This window comes from Pseudorasbora parva, chromosome 7 (assembly GCF_024679245.1).
Source record: "Pseudorasbora parva isolate DD20220531a chromosome 7, ASM2467924v1, whole genome shotgun sequence".
Lineage (NCBI taxonomy): Eukaryota > Metazoa > Chordata > Actinopteri > Cypriniformes > Gobionidae > Pseudorasbora > Pseudorasbora parva.
The window spans coordinates 20,449,182-20,472,298 of NC_090178.1; the positions used below are offsets into that span (position 1 = coordinate 20,449,182).

A 23,117-nucleotide genomic window follows, 5' to 3' on the forward strand; every position below is an offset into this window, starting at 1 on the left:
CAGTATCCGGGGCTTTGAAACACAGTGGTCATTAAATAGGCAGTGAGCAGCATCATCCAAGTGCTCAATGAATTCAACGGCAATAAACTGTATATTATTTCCGAGGGCCGTTTGCTAATCCGTTCACTTGGCATCTGCTTCTACATTAGATCCAAATTCGCTTCAAGGCCATAGTGAATAGCCTGATGTTAAGAGGCAACACGTTCTTTAATACACTGCCAAACGCTTGCCTTTTCATTGTGCTGCATGATATAATTATTGTGAAACATTTTAAATTGCCATTTAAATCATGATTTCAGACTACAACTGAGATTAAATAAATATTGCAAGGTTATTTGCAACTCCGTGTCTACAGGCAGCATTGGTGGTGTGCTGTCGATTACCACAGACAAAATTAGCCGGTAATGTGTTTACAACTTAAAATGAGAACCTAACTGTGGGTGGGAGGGTTTAAACACAGAAATGCTAAGCTTGTATTTTTACTAAAGTGCTTAGATAAAATCTTCAGGAGAAATAATGTTTCCTGAATTGTAAAGTTGTCTTAATGTGGCCACTGGAAATGACACTCAGGACCAACAGATATAGGTGAGGTTCGTATTTTATTCCTTAACAATTGAGTTGGGGTCTCTACTTCTTTTATTTATAGTATGTGGGGCGAAAAGCCATAAGAAACCAAAAGGCAATGTCAGAATATCTTCAGATTTCACAACAAACGGTTAACCCCAAAAATAAAGACAGTATAAAGTACAATTTGTTGTCTCTTCTTGTGTGCAATAATAAAGGAACAATGCAAAAAAAGTACAACAGCAGTAATAATAATAATACGGTAGTGGCACTCTAACCAAAAAAAGAAAACAACATCTTAGAACTGCACAAACAGTTAGACTGTAATACCACTTACAAAAATACACTTAAAATAATATAGTGTGGACATTACTCACTTTTCCTGTGTTTCTTTTAAACACACTGATATATCACATCTTTCACGTGAACAGGCCTCTTCTATACAGGTGGTACGTTAGCTCAGCCACACTTACACATCTACGCAATCCTGCGTAAACATCCAACTCCCTATGGATATAAATTTACATTCAATGCAATCTTCCAGTAAACAGCTAATATACACTTTCATGAAAGCATTATGCATATATCCGTACCTGGACGATATCAAATTACACCTAAGCAGCAATTGTGCGCACATACAGCATAACTCTGTGACTTCCTCATCGCGAGTGTGCGCCTGTGTTTGTCCCGACATGCGATGACGTCACCTGACTTTTCTTAAAGGAGCCTCGTTATTTTCTCTGCAGATATATACTGCACTATCATTAAAAGTATTTAAACTCCCCTTAACCATCACCTGGTTACATTCTCCCCTGCATTAGGGTAAGCGTCATCGATTACTCATTTCAAACCAGAGTACTCTTGATCTCTTTCACTGCTTCCCTAAATAACACAGAACTCAAATCAGCCAATATCTGTGAAACTGCCGCCGGACTTATAGAGGTACAGTCCAGGACAGACCTTGGCTCATGGTGCAAATTTGAATGCTGCCCAGCATTTGGCCTCCTACTAAGTCGCCGTGGTGCAGCAACAGGATGAGTTAACACGCTGGTAATTGCATCCAGCCTTTCCTCGGTCTCCGATGTGTCAGTAGGCTCTGATAAGGTATTGGCATGAGCAGAATCAACCGATTCTCTGTTGAATACCACATCGGACACATGTCCTTCGTCCTGTTGGCCCACAGATTTGGTGCCAAGATCTCTTACTGCAGGCACACAAGATCTCTTCTCCATCAAAACTTCACCCTCCTCTGAATCCTCTGACTCAGTTTCCTTGTGGGACTCCGACTTTTCCTTTTGTGCCTTTGACCTTCTCCTAGGGGCAGGAGTAGGATGATTCACACAGGGCCTGATGTCAACCCTGTTAACTCTCTTTGCAGGCCCACCTTCCAATGGCTCCACTGTGTAGGTGTTATTCATAATCCCTACAACCCGATATATGGTTGGCCCCCAGGCATCCTGGATTTTGTGACGCCCTACGGGCCTGTTCCTCAGGTACACCAGTGCCCCGACCTCAATCCTCGGGCAATGGACTCTATCCTTGTCCAAAGAGATGCGCTCAGCAGCCTTTTGTTCAGAATACTCCCTTGCCCTGGTATGTGCATCATTTAGACGTTTTTGATGGACCGACAGCCAGTCATGTTTCTGGTTTACAACTTGCTCTTGTCCCAGCAGGGAATCCACTGGCAGATAAGGATCAACTCCAAACAATAAATAATATGGAGAATAGCCAGTGGTCGCATGAGGTGTTGCATTATATGCATAAACCAGCTCTGGTAGGTATTCGGGCCATCTGCGTTTCTTCTCAGGTGGCAGCGTTCTCAACAGGTCATGTAGTGTCCTATTGAAGCGCTCGCACTGAGCGTTGCCAGTAGGGTGGTATGGAGTGGTGCTCTTTTTTACCCCATAAAGCTTACAAAGTTCAGCCACCACCTCACTCTCAAAATTACGGCCCTGATCAGAATGCAGACGTGTCGGAATACCATACTTCATGAACCACTCTCTAAGCAGCACCTTGGCAGTTGTGTCTGCTTTCTGATCTCGGGTAGGGAAGGCCTGAGTGAACTTTGTAAAAATGTCGGTGATTACAAGAACATTTTCCCTCCCATCGGATGCAGGTTCCAGGACAGTGAAGTCCACAGCGATTACTTCAAGAGGTCTGGAAGCCAGGAACGATTTCATGGGAGGGTGGACCCTTGGCTGTGGCAGCTTAGAGATCACACATCGCTGACAATTTTTTATCCAGTCGTCCACATCATTGTGCATCCCTATCCAGAAGCACCTGCGCCTCAACAATTGGAGGGTACGCTCGACACCTTGGTGCCCCATAGTATTGTGCACATACTCCAGGACAGGCCTTTTCAAGCTGAGAGGTAACAAGAGCTGAGAACATTCCCCATGCCTGACATCCTCGAAGACACGGTACAGCAGACCTTGGCGCTCCCTGATGCTGTTCCAGTGCTTCAGCATTGACCGAACAGATTTTGGCAGAGATTTTAGCTCCTTTCCATGGGGTTTTCTCTTTTTATCCCAAAACTTCCTGAATCCACTAATTACAAAGTCTTGCTGCTAGAAGCCAATTAATTGATCAGCTGAATAGCCTGGAAAGGTGGAAGTATTTCCCTGCCCTAGTCCATTACCATCATCCAGGGAGTTAGACACTCCAGCTCGCATTTGCCTCACTTTACAGCAGTACATTCCAGCAGCCACCAGTGCAGGGTCCAGGTCTGTACCACGATGAATCCAACCACATACTGCCACACATCCATCATACTCTGCATCCTCAGAAGCTGTCTCAGGCTCCCCTGCAAACGGCTGTCTAGACAGTGTGTCAGCAACTGTGTTCCGATGCCCCGGACGATACCGGACATCAAAATCAAAGATAGATAACTGTGAAATCCATCTTTGTTCAATCGCTCCAAACCTTGCTGTCTTCAAGTGGCACAGAGGATTATTGTCAGTGATCACAGTAAATTTGGACCCCAACAAATACCCCCGAAACTTCTCAACAATCGCCCACTTGAGAGCAAGCAGCTCAAGTTTCATGCTGCTGTAGTTTGTATCGTATTTTTCTGCATCTCTCAACCGTCTACTTGCAAAGGCAATGGCACGTTTTACATCTCCCTGTTGCTGATATAAAACGGCCCCCAGTCCCTGACTGCTCGCATCTGTCTCTACAATAAAGGGCTTAGAATAGTCTGCCACCCCTAAGATAGGCGCACTAGTAAGTTTATTCTTCAGAGTGTCAAAAGCGGTCTGACATTCTTCAGTCCACAGACTCCCCAAAAAGACATTAGTTCTGCTGAAGCTTCCAGGGGTCAGACATAAATTCACTACGTCATGAAGTGGGCCAGCTATCTTAGAGAACCCCTGAATAAACCGTCTGTAGTAACTACAGAGCCCAAGGAATGATCTCAATTCCTTTAGCGTGGACGGAACTGGCCACTGTTTTATAACTGCCACTTTCTGAGGGTCTGTGCCAATACCATTAGCAGATACCTGATGTCCCAGGAACACAACCTCCGACTGAATAAAGTGACATTTTTCTAATTTGACCTTGAGACCAGTGTCCTGAAGCCGGCTCAATACAGTTTCCAGCCTTACCAAGTGCTCCTGGAACGTTGAGGAATATACGAGGATATCATCTAGGTAAACTAACAAAATCTGGAAAACAAGATCATTCATGGTGGCCTGCATCAGCCTTTGAAAGGTTGCAGGTCCATTGCAGACCCCGAATGGCATGCGCAGATATTCATATAGGCCAAAAGGAGTCGAGAAAGCTGTCTTGTGCCGGTCTCCTTCTGCCACGGCCACCTGATGATATCCACTTGCTAAGTCAATTGTCGAGAAGTAACAGGCTCCCCGCAGAGCATCAAAGCTTTCATCGATTCGGGGTAAGGGAAAGGCATCTTTCTTCGTTTTCTGATTTAGCTTTCGATAATCTACACATAGCCTGATACTACCGTCTGCTTTACGTACCAGCACGATTGGCGATGCATAGGCACTATTACTTTCTCGTATGACTCCTTTCCTCACCAGTTGTGAGATGTGATCCTTCACTTCTCTATACTGATTAGGAGGAACTCGACGATAGGGCTGTGTGACAGGCTCATCATCAGTTAAGTGGATTTCATGTGTGATCTTGTCAGTATAACCTAGGTCCTCATCCTCTAGGGCAAATATATCAATGTACTTCTTCAACAATGACCTAAGCTGAGCTTGCTCATGCTCTGTTCCTCCTACATCAATCTTATCCAAGATTTCCTGCACATGGTCTCTGCTTTGCCCATCCTTCAAATTTAAAGTCACCTGTTCAAGGTTTGCCGAAATCCGCTGAAACTTTACTTCACACTGCTGCGAGCTGTCCACGCACTCCACCTCTGATAGGATACCCAGCCGGGTCCTGGGTGATAACCACACATCCTCCTGGGAAAAATTCACAATTTTTACAGGTATGCAGGGACAATGGGGGTCAACGAGGGTTGGGATGACTACCAGACCTCCTGGCAATGAAGTACTAAGAGGTTCTAACAACATAGGACTTCCTTCCCCGACACCCCCCTTAAATCCGGTTGCTGTACTTGTCACAACCGATCCCGCAGGTATGTGCTCTGTCCATTTTCCAGCTAAACGCACAACAGCTTTTCTTTTTACAGTACATGTCTGTACTTTCTGGAAAACATGTCTCCAATCAGAATCTAATTTTCCCCCTAAAGTGGTATCGAATTCTGCCTGGACCAGCTGTCTACATCGGCTGATTATATTCATTCCTAGGATGCACGGCACTGTGTTTTCAGGGCTAGAAAGATCTTTGACCACTAGAAAGCCACAATCCGGCATTTTAATTCCCATGGCCTCCACCTCAAGCTCCAAGTAACCCAGGTAGGGTATGTCAAGCCCATTGGCTGCTGTGAGCTTTAGCCACCCAGCCATGGAGAGAATGTCATCATCTTTTCCACACAAATGGTCTCTGAAAAACTGCTCAGTTATTGTGCTCACCTGGCTGCCTGTGTCCAATAGGCATTTAGTGGTGACACCACAAATTGAAAGCTCAACCACAGGACATGTGCCAACAGCTCGTTGCAACAACTGGTCACAGGTTGGAGGCACCTCTTTTGAGTCTGTTCGGCCCCCCCGGATTGCCCGACTCACAACAACCGGGGGTTCTCGTTTCCCTGCGGGTCAGAAGACACAGACCTCCTGGCAACCGAGCTCTGCTTCTGTGGACAATTCTTTGCCACATGTCCAGCGACTTGGCACTTGAAACATATTGGTTGTCCATCCTCAGTGAATTTTGGCTGAGATCTAGGCCTAGAGGTTTCCACCCTTGTACAACCACCCCTTATAGCCAAATTTTTCACAGCTTGAGTCAATTCACTAATTGCTTTGCCTTGTTCAGCTACCACTTCAAGAACATCTTCTAAGGTGACACGTTTTTTTTCTTGCACCGTGAGAACTGAACATTGTGTCATGTTACTACTACAACGAGACTTAGTAACTTTTGAACTCGCTGGGGGCTCTTCTACATACCAAAGCTGTGCTTCATCTCGCACCTCTATCATTGTGCACCTAGGGTGGTCTCGCACGAATTTGCGAAGCTCTCTCCGCAGAGATGGGTCATGAACCCCTTCAATGAATTGATCCCTCAGTGCCACCCGTTCGTTTGCAATAGCACCAGGGGAACATTTTAAAACCAAGCTGAGGGCTTGTGACAGTGCATGAGAGAAGTCTCTTAAGCTTCCCCCCTCTAGTTGTCTTCGGCTGTAAAAACTGTGCAAAAGCTGAGGTGCACTGCGTCTGTCTCTAAACGCCTCTCTGAGGTACTCGAATACATCGTCAACCCCATCATCAGTAACACTGCGAAGACGTACCTCTTCCAAGGCCGTGCCCCTTAACAGAGACATTACAAAGTCATACTGATCCTGCTCGGACTGATGCCTAGCACGCAGCACCCGCTCGACTTCCTCTACAAAATCATCGACTGACCTGCCATCTTTCTCCATATCGCCGCAATATGGTGATATGTGTCTCTCTCTCGGGACGTACACATAAGACCGTTGATTAAGTGAGGAAATGGCCTCCATTGCTTGATCATGTTTACTTTGCAACTCTCTAATTTGTTCTGTCAAATTATCTCCGCTATGGTCATCAACTGGGTCTGAAATTGTGAGAGTTTAAATCTTAAAAGTCTCTTTTACAAAGCTCTGAAAAGGATAAGTGCTTGTAGTCCCTCTGATCCAATGCAACACCTGTCCAATAGTCTTTTGGTCCCTGGCCGATGAAATCTAGCTGGGTCCTGCAATGCTCCACAACGATCCGTCCCTCTGCTCCCCACAGCCGCCACTCTCCTCGCTTGCAGGAATCTTTAGTCTTATCTTCACCACTACCGCATTATCTCACTACATTTCCTTTATATTGCACACATAAAAAACTAACACTCTTGGAATACCCCACTCCTGGTACCAAATGTGGCCACTGGAAATGACACTCAGGACCAACAGATATAGGTGAGGTTCGTATTTTATTCCTTAACAATTGAGTTGGGGTCTCTACTTCTTTTATTTATAGTATGTGGGGCGAAAAGCCATAAGAAACCAAAAGGCAATGTCAGAATATCTTCAGATTTCACAACAAACGATAACCCCAAAAATAAAGACAGTATAAAGTACAATTTGTTGTCTCTTCTTGTGTGCAATAATAAAGGAACAATGCAAAAAAAGTACAACAGCAGTAATAATAATAATACGGTAGTGGCACTCTAACCAAAAAAAGAAAACAACATCTTAGAACTGCACAAACAGTTAGACTGTAATACCACTTACAAAAATACACTTAAAATAATATAGTGTGGACATTACTCACTTTTCCTGTGTTTCTTTTAAACACACTGATATATCACATCTTTCACGTGAACAGGCCTCTTCTATACAGGTGGTACGTTAGCTCAGCCACACTTACACATCTACGCAATCCTGCGTAAACATCCAACTCCCTATGGATATAAATTTACATTCAATGCAATCTTCCAGTAAACAGCTAATATACACTTTCATGAAAGCATTATGCATATATCCGTACCTGGACGATATCAAATTACACCTAAGCAGCAATTGTGCGCACATACAGCATAACTCTGTCCCTGCGTCCCAATTCGCATACTATCCATCCTAAATAGTATTCGAAAATAGAATTAGTATGTCCCAAATCGTAGTATGTTGAAAAGAGTATTCCAAAGATTCCCGGATGGTTTACTATTTCCGGTCCGAATTCACAGTATGGATCGATGGGCACTCTAACGGCTGATATTGCCCACAACCCATTGCGAGTTGGACGAGGATTCGATTAGAACTACAAACGCGGATAAAAAGCGTTAAAAAACTACAAACATGACGGATGTGCGAGTTCGACGGTTAAGTAGAGAAGTTTAGATAAAGGGGTTTGAGTGACCAACTATCAATATTTAACCTGACAAAAATATATTTATTCAGTGTTGTCACATTATATTTCACCCGCAGCAGCATTGAGAACTTTTGAAATGACACGTTTGGCCATTAACTTTTAAATGCATCATTATATTTAAACTGTAAACACATTAGGAGAGTCTCTGCATTAAAGACCCACAAATGGCAGATCAACGAGCGGCTACATTTCTCTCCGATACGGCAGGAGATTAAACTGAATGTGAAGGATTTGAACTGTGACGAATCTGACGATGATTGACAGGGCAGATAAACGGTGACGGGATGCACGTAACTAAGCGACAGAGTCCGTTAAAGATGGCGAAGTAGTATGTCCCGAAGCTTGCATACTTTTCTGCTACACACTCAAAAGTATATACTTTTTCTTCACAAAAAGAGTACATACTTTTAGGACGTAGTATAAGTAGGCGAATTGGGACGCAGCATGTGACTTCCTCATCGCGAGTGTGCGCCTGTGTTTGTCCCGACATGCGATGACGTCACCTGACTTTTCTTAAAGGAGCCTCGTTATTTTCTCTGCAGATATATACTGCACTATCATTAAAAGTATTTAAACTCCCCTTAACCATCACCTGGTTACATTAATAAATCACAATTTTTCCAAAAGTGGAGCTACTTTTCAATAACGTCTGGTTCTGTATTTGCAATGATAATCTGATCTAAATCTGTGAAACTCCAAATAAACCTTGTTTTATGGATCATGTAAAATTGGGATCTTAAATGACAATGTGTAGTTAGGTGCTAATTATTTCGAAAGGACATGATAGATTTTTTTTGTTTTGCTTCCATCATGTTTGCATTTACTGTATTTACATTTTCCACTCGTTTACACACCTATAGGGATGGATTTGTGGTAATCAACAGTTTGCTAACATTAAGTTAAAAACAACATCCTTAAAGGCTTGTTTGGAAACTTTTTTTTTTTACGGTCCACACTTAAGACCAGAGTTGGCTGTCACTCTCGTCAAAAGGCTCATTTAATCGCTGAAGCACATGTTAAGGACAGCATGACTGACCTGTCCAAATGGGACTGTCACGGGGTCTATCAGTATACAAATGCCATATAATTAAACCTGACAAATCAGCTTTTCTTGAGAGGCTGCAAAATGTCTTCAGTTTAGTAAACCAAAGAAATGTGTCTGTCTATCTATCTATGGGCCCTATTGTAACGATCTAAATGCATGGTCTGAAGTGCATGACACAGGTGCGCTTAGGGTGTGTCAGAATCCACTTTTGCTCGTTTAATGACGGTCGGCGTGCCAGGCGCATGGTTCAAAGGGGTTGTGCCTACTCTCATAATGAGTTATGGGTGTGTTTTGGGCTTAATGTGCAATAAACCATTCAGGGCCTCATATCCCATTCCTTTTTAAAGCCAGTTGCTCTTGCACCATGGCAGATTCGCTATTTGCATGACGGAATTTGCGAGTGGAAAGACTGAACGCTTCTCCAGAGAGGAATCCTTTTACTTTTAATATTTAAAAATGTTTGTGTTCTGCTGAGTCTCCCTGTGTGTGTAATAAGCAGAGTGTAGTGTTGTGTACCCACTTATAAGCACCTTTAAGTGCGCAGGATTAAAGGAACACTCCACTTTTTTTTAAAATAAGTTCATTTTACAAGTCCCTTAGAGGTAAACAATTGAGTTTTACCGGTTTGGAATCCATTCAGCCGATCTCTGTATCTGGCGGGAGCACCTTTTAGCTCAGCATCCATCATTGAATCGGATTAGACCATTAGCATCGCACGCAGAAATGACCAAAGACTTTATTTTTCAAAGATAATATTTTTCCTATTTAAAACTTGACTCTTCTGTAGTAACATTGTGTAATAAGACCAACGGAAAATTAAAAGTTGCAATTTTTAGATTGATATAGATAGGAAATATTTTCTCCTTCCTGCATAATCACGGAGCTTTGCTGCCGTATCATGGGTTCAGCGGTGCAATGATATTACACAGTGCCTGAAAGCAGTACACAGATAGGTAACTTCCAATGTGACCGGAACTAAGTTTGTGTAGTTGCAGAGAATGCACTTTTACGACAGTAGATATGTGATTATTACGCAGGGATGAGAAAATATATGAATTTAAAACTTTAACTCGGTTTAAAGGGACTTGGAAAATAAGCCCCTTTTTTAAAAAAAAAAAAAAAAAAAAAGTGGAGTGTTCCTTTAAATACCACAAAATTGTTTTATTTTAGACCAGGTTTTTGTCGGCCTATCTATCTATCTATCTATCTATCTATCTATCTATCTATCTATCTATCTATCTATCTATCTATCTATCTATCTATCTATCTATCTATCTATCTATCTATCTATCTATCTATCTATCTATCTATCTATCTATCTATCTATCTATCTATCTAGTATGTCTAATGTCTAATCTCATCTCATCTTGAGTTTCGTCAAATATAAAGCTAAAACAGCAAGTTCAGTTGATTCAAGTTATGATATTTTAAAAGGAGGGTAATTCAAGTGTTTTGTAATTACATTTTGTCTCCCTGGCTTTTTAATAGTCTATTTATTGCATCAAAGCAACATTCACTCATGCAAGCGAGACAGCGAGTGTTTTAAAAGGCAATGACTCCTCTCTCTATTGGAGAGGGAAAGCTTCCTTTCGCCTTGCATCTATGTCAGGCTCACAGATCAATGAGCAAACATGGCGATAGATTGTGTGGAGGAGGAGGATGAAGAAGGATGAGAGAAACTGGAAAAGGATGAGCAGAGGTCGGACACTGCTGCATCAGCACTCCGATGGACAACCATCCATCCTGGTCTGAAAACACACACACACACACTTTAAATACAACCTTATCTCATTAATGCACACATGACCTTCCGCACCGAAGCCCCCCTTTCCCCCATACAGTGCTGTAAACACACCAAGGCTGATGTGCAGCGAGTAATTTGTTTAAACAGAGCACAATAATGGATTGCCTAATTTGCCTTGCTGATGTAAATGAATGGATCAGTTAACTTACGGGTGTGGGAAAATTCTGTGAGTGGACCTGGAGGAGTCACAATGCAGAGTTCAGTATGTATGTATGTAACCTAGATTTCAAAGTGACTGTAAAATCACCCAGCACTTAAGGTAGATGGAACCTCCCTGTTTGAAAGGAGAGAAAGTATGTCTTCCCTTTTAAGGGAAAAGAGAGGATTAGCTGTTGCTTTGAAGGGATGAAAGAGTATGTTTCAAATAAGATTTGTTTCGTTCTACTAAATCACATCAATGATTCACCAAGGCAAACTAATAAAAGATACTTAACTTAAGAGATGGACCCAAATACCTTTCCAGTAACCATTTAGTCCATAACATGCTTCACTTCCTGACAATATTCAATATTTTTCTTAGAAGCCTCATTATTCACATGCAGGAGCTTTAAGATTTTAACAGCAGGTCCCCATTATGATGAGTAATCCAGATGAGTAATCCGAATTTACATCAGACAATCAGATTACATTATTTCTGAGTCCAGAATTAGATTAAATGGAATCTTTTGAGAACTGAAATTGGAAAAAGATTATATTGTATATTGTTTATTACATTCTAACATTTAGAACTAATATTTGTCTCCTTCACTAAATCAAATAAGCTAATTCATGATCAAATTTAGAGCCCTCTGCAACCACTTGTATGCGAAAACCACATACATCAAATTTGTTAAACCAACTTTTAAAATGATTAGAACTGCAAAACTAAGTGACTCTACAAAAGTACTCATTATTTCTGAGTTAAAAAAACAAAACAAAGCAAATTTGCGTGAGAACATTTTCTGAGCAAATAAATATGCTAATTATACAACAACATCATTAGTGAAAGAGGCCCTTTGTCTTCAGCGCTTTGCTAAGGTAATGTTTTAGAGCAGAACGCAACATCTTGGCCTTTGAGGCGATTATCTGTTCGGTGCAGCTTAATACCCAGTGTCTGTCCAATTCCCAAATGTCAAACGTTCAATTCCAAATTCACAAATGTCTCCTAACTCACCACAGACTGTTACACCACTGCGTTTAATATAAGAATCAATATTCAGGAGAGTGGCTGTGCGCATTCAGGAGGTGAGTGTTTTTAATTGATTCGCAACGACCACAGATAGACCTCGGGGAACAGAATCTGCTAGACAGCCAAAAACTCACCCAGAGTTCTTCATCCCTGCCCTCAATAATCTCTGGTAAGAGAGTAATGGAGTGATCATTTAATATGAGTTCTGACAGCCTTTTTGTCTCCAGTGCCAAATTGCCTCTCTCTCTCTCTCTGCATTATTGTGACGATGAAATATGACTGGTAAACATATTTGTTCAAAAAAATTACCCTTAATGCAAAACGAGCAATTTGGACAGGTGTACTAAAGTGTCAGGAGTTCGAGACAAAACACTTGTCTGTTTGCCAGTGCTGCGAATGCTCACAAGTCTTTGTTTTTATTTATTCATTTATTGTTCGTGTGAGAAAGACTGCCATTTTTCTCATATTATTCCAAGAGCCTACCTCTCGCTGACGGAACGACCATCTATCACAACCCTCCTCCGCTACCGTGTCCTCTCCCCTGACTTTGAGAAAGCACTCCATCATGTTTGTTTGTGTCCTGACAGAAAGCCACACTGTTTAACCAAACCAGGAAGTTGCACGGTTCCATTCCAAACTCTTGAATAATGCAGATGCAATAAGTTGCGCATGTGATAATTGCTACTCTCGATCTTAGCGTATTGAGCACTGAAGAATCAAAATAATTTGAAAAGAGGGAGTGCGGCTCCCTAACTCTTTATATTGAACGAGAGGCAATTATACCACTGTGCATCAACCCAAAACAGAAATCAACTGGAAAGAACTGTGCTAATGATTTACAACACAAACAGTAATGATGCACAGATGCAGAAATGTTATCTGCCACCTTGATTCATGTCAGCATCACCAAGATCAATAACTTCCGGTCTTAACTATCATTTCCATTATCATTTCTCAGAAGTTGCATCACAGCGGCAGACTCCACTACTATATCGCACATTCACAGCAATCTTCGGGGATTACACTCACTTCGCTTTTCTGAGGCTATAGCTACTCTAGTTCCCTTCCCGCTGCAAGTTGTCCCATCCAACTATTGCTATCTGCCCACGAATAAAGTAAAATTGCTAAAAAAAATGTAATCAGATGCACTTTTGCAACTAAGTTTACTGAAAAATATAACCAAGGGACTAGACTCTGTGATTAATTTCAACATACAGAACATGTATATATATAATTTCCTACCATTTTGAAAAGAGAAAAGAAGTAGCACTGGAAATCTGCCAGTCTTTTATGCGGAGAACTCGCCTAACATATCTTAACCTAAGTCCACATTTTTGTTGCAGATGAAATATAACATGGATAACATCAAATAAATATTTTATATCAGTTCAAATATTAATTATTAATCACTCAAACCTCTTTAACCAATTTAACTTTCACTTACGCACACCACCATGTGTTTGTAGTTCTGCACTGAATCCTCCTCCAAAGAGCAATGGGTTTTAGGCAATATTAGCCACAATAGTGTGCACAGAGCCACACTTCGAAAGTCTACCGGAAATAGTAGACCATCCGCGGACTTTTGGCATACTCTTTTCAACATACTATACACTTCTTGTAATCTCACATACTATTTGATAGTATGCACATTGGGACACAGGGATATAAAAAGGAAGAGAAGCGGGAAAATGGGGAACAAAGGAAGCGGGAACGGAACACAGGTCCAAAGTCCAAAAACAGAGCATGATCGTTACACATCTTTTTCCTATAATTTTTTCCAATATTATACCCATACCCAAAAAATAAATCCAAACCAGTTCCATTACCATTATGTAGATTTGGTATTGTCTTCTCATAATGGTAAAATGAAAATTTTTCAAGAGTAAAAAATTGCCACATACCCCCTGACACCCCCTTCAGAGCTTTCACTTTGAAAACTCTATAATGCCACATTTTTTATGCATGTGTAAAACATATGGTTGGAGTATTATCTGCCATGAGTTGTCCATCCCTCACTACACCTGGCTCCACCAGTAGCAGAGTGGTGCTAGCCTCCAACCCTATAAAACGTGACTCCATGCACTCTTTTTTTCCCTTTCTGTCTTCCTCACACTGCCCTTCAGTACTTCCAAACTGGATAATGCACTGTAAATGTCATAAATGTTTAGGTAGGAGACAGAGCTGCACTGGGGTTAGTATGTCTGGGCGGAGGTGGATTTAGCTCTGTTGGGGAATCACATCTCCATTGGATATTAGATGACATTTATTGGAATGCACCTGGCGTCATGGGAACCGTCAATCAGATGCGAAGCACTTCTTTCCTAAGCTGTTTACTTGTAGCCACAGACACAAATCAATCCAGTATTCAAACATGCACACAGACACAGACACAGAGACAAAATCATGATATATGATGAAGTCTGTTTGTGTTTGTATAATGTTTCATTTAGCTTTCCTGTTCTGTTCTAGTTATTTCTGTCAGTTTGTTAATTGGTTCAGGTCTCATCTATTCCCTAACTGTTTGTTTCTATGGTTTCTAACTGATTAGGTTCCTCAATTCAGGTGTTGTGTAAAATATCTAGTTAGTTTCTCCCCCTGTTTGCTATTTAAGCCCTCTGTTTCAGTTAGTCCCTTGTCTTGCTTTGTTATTGTCCATGTGTAACGTTGGTTGTTTTTATTCTTGGTATGCTCCTGTTGGTTTTGTTTATTCTTCAATTAAATGAATATTTTTTTCATTGTTGTGTGCTCCACTATACAGTCACTATCTGTGACAATATCAAAGTGGCTTATAAACCACAAAGATTTTTCTTATACAATTTATATGTTGATGAAATATTTCCTTAATTTCAACAATGTTTGTTCTGTTAGGCTCTTCATAATGGCCTTTTAAACTTGGTGAGTGCTCATATTAAACCTGTCTGTACTGTATAATTTTAGAGGTACTGGGTCCAATTCAATTTAGATTTACATTTTGCATGATTCTCTTCACTCCAACAGTATTTTTGTTAAATGGTAAATGGACTGAATTTATAAAGCGCTTTCAACAGACCTATGGCCATCCAAAGTGCTTTACATTTAAGCCTCACATTAACCCATTCATACACAGACAGTGATGTCCGCCATGTAAGGCACCATCCAGCTCGTCGGGAGTAGCTGGGGTTAGGTGTCTTGCTCATGGACACCTTGACACTTGGTCAGGTGGAAGCGGGGATTGAATCACCAACCATGTAGGTTTGTAGACAACCTACATGAATCACTGAGCCACTGCCGCCCTATTATATTATATGCAAGTGTGGCGTGGTGGATGAGCGAGAGACAAGAGAGGACTCGAGACCTCTCACTCCTCCAACGTCTCTCACTCATCCACCTCGCCACATATCCTCATTGCCCCTCGCAAGCCGGAGGAAACACCCGAGATGGTGCCTGCCTAACCCCCCCTAAATGGGTTCCTGCGAATTGGGTTCGGGGTAATTTTGGTGGAAGCGGGTATAAAATGAAAATAATGCTGACAACCGTCCTTATATGCATCCAAGCTCCCTCATGAGAGGACTCGAGAAAACAGCCACCTTCCACCTCAGAAACATCACTAAGCTACGGGACATGCTAATCTTTTCTGATGGAGAAAAGTTAGTTTATGCATTTATGACCTCTAGACTGGATTACTGTAATGCATTACTAGGTGCTTGTCCTGTATCATCAATAAACAAGTTACAATTAGTCCTAAATGCAGCTGCTATTTCTTACAATGTCAAGAATATATAACCCAAGTTTTCAGTACATTGGTTACCTATCAAGTTCTGTATCGGTTACAAAGTATTGGTACTGACCTAAGGCCCTAAATGGTTTAGCTCCTGTATTTAACCAATATTCTATCGCCCTACAATCCATCACACTGTTTAGGGTCTGGACTTTTATGATGGCCTGATGTTGATAGGAGTTGTGTTGTATTGCTTGAGGCAAATGGTGGTCACACCAGATACTGACTGGTTATCGGCAAAGGAGAAGTGCTAACAGCAACAACAAAAAAATCTGATTTAGACAGATTTGAGAATAATATTTAAGAGAAAAAGGCCTTAGATGCTTGAGTTTAGCTCATGAACAAATTGAGGCAAAAACAACAGTGTTGCGTTTATAATTATATTCAGTTTAGATTAAAGGTGGGGTAAAGGTATTCTGGTAAACGTTGTTGATATTTCAAATCACCCCCCAAAAGGGTCTCACCCATAGATATGGAGCGTTCGAATGAGGTATCTACGTATACATAGCTATGGGCGAGACCCTATTTTGATAGCTCCGCCCCACACATACGTAACCCAGGCAACGACTATGGCAGATTCTGTGTGTTACTAATCCAGGTCGAATATTCAATGAAAAATTTAAGTCACCCCTTCCATCACAAAAAGTTCTCATGAACAACTCGATCCAACGACAATCCAACTAATGACATGTTACAATTATGACCAGATTCGAGTTATATAGCCATAACAAAAACAAACCCATGACAATTCGATAGTACACAAGCACGGCACTCCAACTAATGAACATAATAGAATTATGAAAAGATTAGAGAGTTATATCGATAACAAAAAACACAAACTGTTCTCATGAACAACTCAATAGCAAACGAGCACGACAGTCCAACTAACAACATATTACAATTATGACCAGATTAGATAGTTATAGCGATCACAAAAACACAAATTGTTCTCATGACAACTCGATAGTACACGAGCACGACAGTACAACTAACAACATATTACAATTATGACCGGATAAGGGTTATATAGATCATGAAAAGAGGAAACTAACATATATTAGGACTATAGTATCTTACTTGTCGGACACATTTTGTAAACTGACGCTTTGAAACAGTGAGGAGATTTAGATGCTCCATAGGGTGTGGAAATGAATGGGTCTTTATCATCACTTGAGTGAACATGACACAACCATATTCAAGCAAAAGTCAGCATATATTAGTTCTCGGCTAATGTCCATCATTTGTGTCATGTGTTTTGAATATTGATGTGCACTGAGCGCTCTCTTCTCACCATTATTAGTAGACACGCCCCTTACCTACTGATGGCTATTGGACTTGGCCCAAGTCCGAGGACACATAAACCCCACCTTTAAGGACACATATCTTTAGCCAAGCATTCACCTAACACATCTTATAACCTTGAACTCTATTTATATCAGATCAAATGTACATGATTTTTTTTTATAATTGAAATGTTATGAACAACTAATTATTTTTCAATTGCTTTTCTGTTTGATCTCTTATACCCATCCTGAGTTAACCAAAGAGTGCATCGGCTCCAGTTTGGATCTGGCCTCTTAGGATGACGTCAGTTGCCTCAACACCTGTGAAGAGATGACTTCAACTCCTGCGAGGACTTCAAATGACGCAAAAACTTAATTAACATGCTACATTTTCTATTGTAATCATTATGTTCACAACTTGTAATAATTACTTCAGTGAGCTCATTGTTTCTGCCTAAATTGTATAAATTATGTAAGCTACCCAAGAGATTTAAATGTGTTCATTTCTAAAATACATTGCTTGGACACAGTCACCTGTTAATCAAAATGAATCTGAAGTAAATATGAATTGAATGTGAATCTAAATGAATGTGAAATGAATGTAAAGTGAATATGAATCAAAATGAATGTGAAGTTAATGTGAATTCATTGTGAATTGAAATGTAAATTGAATGTGATTCAAAGTGAATGTGAATGGAATGTGAATAAAAATAAATGTGAATTCAATGTGAATTCAATTGTGAATTGAAAGTGAATCAAAAAAAATGTGAATTGAAATGTGAATCAAAATAAAATGAGAAGTGAATCAAAATGTGAGTTGAAATGTGAATTGGATGTGAATCAAAATAAATATGTGTGTGTGTGTGTGTGTGTGTGTGTGTGTGTGTGTGTGTGTGTGTGTGTGTGTGTGTGTGTGTGTGTGTGTGTGTATGCGTGTGCGTGTGTGTGTGTGTTCACATACAAACAGTGGTGGGGTGAAAAGTCTCTTCACTTCACTTAAAATTCACCATGCTAGCTACTGGTGTTACAATTATGTTTGGTTTTGTCTTCACCTGTGCTTGTTTTTCTCTTATTAGTTTGCCATCTCCACCTGTGTTTTATTAGTTCCCTCCTTCACCCTGTGTATTTATACTCCCTGTTCTGTTCAGTTCTTCGTTGGTTATTGTTTGTATACATGGTTGTGTTAATGTATTCTAAACCATCGCTGCATGTTATTTGGATTAAAGACTCTTTGTTACCATCTTATACTTTGTTGTGTGCTTTCTACAAAATTAGATTGTAACAACTGGTAATTTAGCATTTAAAGTATATGCATAAAAAGGACGTTTACCTGAGCCCGATCTCACGAAAATGCGTATAAATAGTACGAGTTTGCAATCTCGTGGAATGTATACGCCAAAATGAGTTTTTGCGTGCATATGGTACGCGGTTTTTCGTGTGCATATGATATGCACTTTATGGCGTATTATACATACGAACCCCCCACCCCACCACCCTAAACCTACCCAAGAGCGTGTCATATGCACATCATAAAGTGCGTATCATATGCACGCAAAAAACTGCGTAGCATTTGCACACCAAAACACATTTCACACTCGTACTATTTATACGCATGACCATGAGATTGTGTTGGTTTACCTTTATCATTTGAAAATGAATATTCTGCATTCTCTTTTCAAACACTGTCAGACATTTTTATTTGTAACATTTAAGAAGACATACGAGAATATATGAGTGTGTAAATATTTGGAATTTAACACTTCCAGATGCAGAGGTGGGTAGTAACAAATTACATTTACTTCGTTACATTTACTTGAGTAAATTTTTTGGGTAACTTGTACTTTTAGAGTATATTTAAAAATGGGTACTTTTACTTTTACTCAAGTACATTTCTTGTGAAAAAGCTGTACTTTTACTTCGTTACATTCGGTGGCGTTCCTCCGCTACTGTCAATGGTGATAATTAATTATATATTTTAAAATAAGTTATGACTTGTTCGCAAGTCTCGCGAAACGTTGGAGAGTCTGCTTCGCGAGAGGTGGATATTGTCACCCGCATAAAATAAGCGCGCGTTTAGTCAGAAGATGATGGCCGAAGCAGAGGGACATGTGTGAGCTACGGCAGATCACCCGTACGTGGCCTCATGTTCAGCCTGTTTTCAGTCCAAGATGTCAAAAAGAACAGTTTCATAATTTAATGCATGCTGTGTTCACCAAAACGAACTGACATCTCAGCATACAATAATTCCAGCTCCAACCTGAAAAAACAGCGGTAAGTGTAACAATGATGCCTATATTTGAACACTATTAATGGTATTTGGTAACTATGGGCACTTTTCCTTTATTGTAATACTATTTCACACACTGTCCGAGTGTTTTCCTCATATGCGCCCTTGTGCAAGCATTGACAAATCGTTTGAATCCTCCGAACACACGTCCACAAACAAACGTTCACATCTGCACATTTACATATCTTTTTTTTCTCACAAAACGAGCAACCTCATTGGCAAAATGTACCTGTGGCAATGTTTTTGCAAACCACAAAATACGCACCAATACACACTGCAGGAATTCCAACAGAAATGAACACTATAGGCAGAAAAACTGCATTTTTTTAGTCTGGTTTGTAAACTAAAACATTTTGAATTTTGCGTCACAGCTCCATGTTCTGCTTTTCTGATTCACCAGACTTGCTCGATAGCTCAGCTGATACAGATTTGTATTTACAATGCGAAAAGCTTGAGAACGAACCCCATGAAGAACGAGTCATGATAAAAGAGCTCAAAGACAAGTTCTAAACACAAGCTAAAAATACATGGACACAATTTTATTTTTGTCACATTTGCTGTTGTTAACACTTTCGGGTAGGTTTAGTGTGGGTGTACGTTAAAAACACAACGTAACAAAACATGTCAGATTCACGCAAATCTGTTCTGGAAAAAAATAAGGTTTTAGCGCCACCCAGTGGACATTTCACTTTGAAACTGTCGCAATATGTACATATTGGTACATACTTTGTGGTTTGCATAAACGTTGCCATAGGTACTGATGAGATCAGGCTAAAAACGAAACAAATTGAATAGCCTAATGTGACATCTTGCATTTATACACATATCCGGACAGACAACAGTCTGCAGTATATACATACATTTAAAAATGGGACTGTATTTTTAAGAATGCATATACTTATAAAAATATAAGAACAAAGTATGTTTTAAAAAGAGCTGTGGTTAGCCCAGCACACCATTAATTTACACGGTTTAACCATTAAACACACACACACACACACACACACACATATATATATATATATATATATATATATATATATATATATATATATATATATATATATATATATGGAGGTGTGTGAAAGCTCTCTAAGTAGTCTGAAATTCAGGGTTTTTGGATCTTATCAATCAGATCGAAAGTAACTAGTAACTAAGTACTTGAGTAGTTTTTTCATCTAATACTTTTTTACTCTTACTCAAGTAACTATTACGATTGTTACTTTTACTTTTACTTGAGTAAATATTTCCGTAAGTACTTGTACTTTTACTTGAGTAAAGATTTTGGCTACTCTACCCACCTCTGTCCAGATGTCATCTTATCAAGGGGGGAAAATTCCTGACATTGACTGGAGAAAAAATATACCAGAAAATCAGGTCACTAAATTATCGGTGACATGTAACACATTGAGGAACCATATCATTATGGAAGTCTCTGGCCTATTTATCTAATTGGTTTAATTGGTGTAATGTGTGCAAAGCAATTCATCCCAGAAATTTGAGAGCTGAATCTCAAATTTCAGTTCCTCTGGTCAATCTATGTTTTTACTATTTTTATAATGATATTAAATGTCTTGGATTTTATCCCTGTATGAATAATTCCACAGATTCTTCCCACAAACACTACTCTGACTCACAATTACTTGATCTGCTCTCTAATAAATGCACTGTTATGAATCCTGTGTGAGCCTGCCATCGACCCCCTGCAGAGACCGTTCTGGTGCAAAGCCTGAATGTTGTAACATCAACACGAAGAAGCCTGCAGCTTAGAATAGCCCCTGCATCTTGCATTATCCCAAATTTACAGTGTTTATCCGACAGCCAGTCGTCCTGAGAGGCAAACAAAAATAGAGCCACAAGGCTGAAATGGCTTATGAAATAGAGACACAGTGGGTTGTTATTTATGACAGAGTATCACCATGTTGCCAGGCAGCCCCTGCATTCTGTGAAGAGGTCTGATATGTTCTCTCTTCATGCTGATAAAGAGTGATTAATGAAAGAGAGAGAGAGAGAGAGAGAGAGAGAGAGAGAGAGAGAGAGAGAGGGAGAGGGAGAGAGAGAGAGGCGTGCAGCATTGTGTCACTGTCCTGTCATGATCGACCAATCACCCCCTCCATTACAGGAAAGTGAGTCCGTCACATACCATTACCGTATTATTGACCAATTGAAATTCAAATGATCTTTATCATGAATAATAATGTTACTTGATGCATAACGTTCCACCATTTTTGTAAATATATAATTTCGAAAGAAGTTTAGTGGGGTAGGCTGCTATGACACTGCATTTACATGCACTCTCAAGGGAGAAAACATCAAATTTGAACTTATGAAATTACACAAAACATAACTAGAATTAGAATATACCCTAGTTTTGATAACTGTAATTCTTTCAGTCTCTTTGTTTAGAAAACTGTCCAAATTGGAATAAAATGTCTCGATTCAATGCTAGACTGAGAGAACGATTAAGAACAAATTGATTCATTAGAATGAATCAGACTTTTCAGTGCCGACAGATAAAGAGGCATTTATGATGAAACGATTCATTATAATGAATCAGACTTTCCAATACTACACTTCAGAGAAAGCCATTTAGGAGGAACTATTCACCAGATTGAATCAGACTTTCCAGTGCTACATATATGAGAAGTAAGAAGATGAGTTTAATAGATTTTTGCCGGTGTTGTAAAAAGAAGTTAAGGATGCACAGAGTACTTACCAACATGATCATAATTTTTGAGAGAAATAGTAAATGTGAATGCTTAAACAAACAAGTTAATTCATTTAGGATTAGAATGAATTCAACCCAAGCGCTAGTGACGTGAATGCTTATGGTACTGTTTATCATCTGTCCATCATAGTATAAAGCCCGCCCTGACAATTTCATTGGTCGCAATAGAAGCGCAAAGTTGCTTGACAATGGATCAAGTCCAGACCGAATTTCCCGAATTCAAATGTCTTTGGGCTAAATTCGGCTGCCATCCAGCCTAATGAGAGAGGGTTGTTTGAATAAAACTAGAACGAACCACACATTCCATTGCTACATATATGAGACAGTCATTTAGAATAAAACAAGACTCACTAGACTAAATCAGACTTTCCAATGCTACACATCACGAGAGTCAAGTAGGATGAATCAGTTCACTAGAATGAATCAGACTTTTGTTGCTACAAATGAGGGAGAAAAGGTAATTTATGATGAACTGATTCACTACAACGAATCAGACGTAGCGCTAAAACAACTAACCAAAGATATGTAATGTACTTCCCACATATTTCATGACCTAACTCGGGTCGCTCCAAGGAAACCTACTAGTTAGTTTGAAGCAAAACCAGCAGCTTTAATACTAACTGCCACATTTATACAATCATGTGTTGGACGTAGAGTTAACTGAATTAGACAATGTTACAAAACAATGCAATTAATCGTGGCATTTTGCTTCCCTTGTGACCCTTAGAGCAAATATAAAATAAATATTTGATGACAGAACAGATGGCCATGAATTCATCCCAAAGTCTAAAAGTGAGACATGCAGTAACAGCATCTCTAAATTTAAAAACAGCAACTTCTCAGTCTCGAAACAAGTCTTAAAACCGCTCTAAGTTTATCATGCATTTTTAATGCAGCTAAACAAAAACATCTGAAAATACCTTCGAAAAATGCAGTCCTCAATCCCAGTTTGCCCTACTACATCTATTTGTAAACCTGCTGAGGTGTAAATCACTCAGCATATGGTTTATGTCAGGGCCTTAAT

General features: G+C 40.0%; 1 long non-coding RNA gene across 2 annotated transcripts; it reads right to left on the minus strand.

Annotated features, from left to right (window-relative positions):
- Window positions 1-545: 545 nt before the first annotated feature.
- LOC137082919 (uncharacterized) lies at window positions 546-7,698 on the minus strand. Of its 2 annotated transcripts, none has more exons than XR_010906423.1 (3): window positions 7,641-7,698; window positions 6,812-7,554; window positions 546-1,071 (listed from the first exon to the last, which is right to left on the minus strand). It is a non-coding gene; the product is annotated as an uncharacterized lncRNA (long non-coding RNA). The 2 variants fall into 2 exon arrangements; XR_010906424.1 differs by having other exon boundaries at window positions 6,812-7,320; window positions 7,425-7,666.
- Window positions 7,699-23,117: the final 15,419 nt, after the last annotated feature.